Here is a 506-nt window from a genome sequence, read left to right on the forward strand (position 1 = left end):
AACTCACAAGGGGCTCCTGTCACATATATGGACGTTTTAACTTTCATTTTTTTGTTTATAGCCATAAATCTGTACTAACATAAGCCAACATGGAAACATTTATTGAAAAGAAAAGAAAAGAAAGAAGAAGTCCAGTGTGAGAATGAGATTTTTTCTCCCTTCTTCTAGTCATGTGACATGTGAAGTACTGTACATGTCATCTGTCACTCCTGCTAAAAGGTTTTTTAAAAAAATGCAGAACATAATGGAGCAAAATCATATTTTATGGAATTAACAAATGAATTGAACCTTGGTTGTGTGTATGGGAGGTTGGACCTCTACTTTTGTAGTACATTTTTTTTTTCCTGTTTTGAAATTAAAATTTACTGGATTGTCTCCCAACACATTAATGCAAACATGGGTTAAAATACATCCCTTCTTCGTATTGTAAATTAATTATGAGAAATACTGTTGAAATCATTTTGTTAGAAAATAAAAAAGGATGTTGAGGAAGGAAGGATTCTTTC

Source organism: Seriola lalandi, unplaced genomic scaffold (genome assembly GCF_002814215.2).
Source record: "Seriola lalandi dorsalis isolate HSWRI2012SDOR001 ecotype SW California unplaced genomic scaffold, Sedor1 jcf7180002052491, whole genome shotgun sequence".
Taxonomy (NCBI): Eukaryota; Metazoa; Chordata; class Actinopteri; order Carangiformes; family Carangidae; genus Seriola; species Seriola lalandi.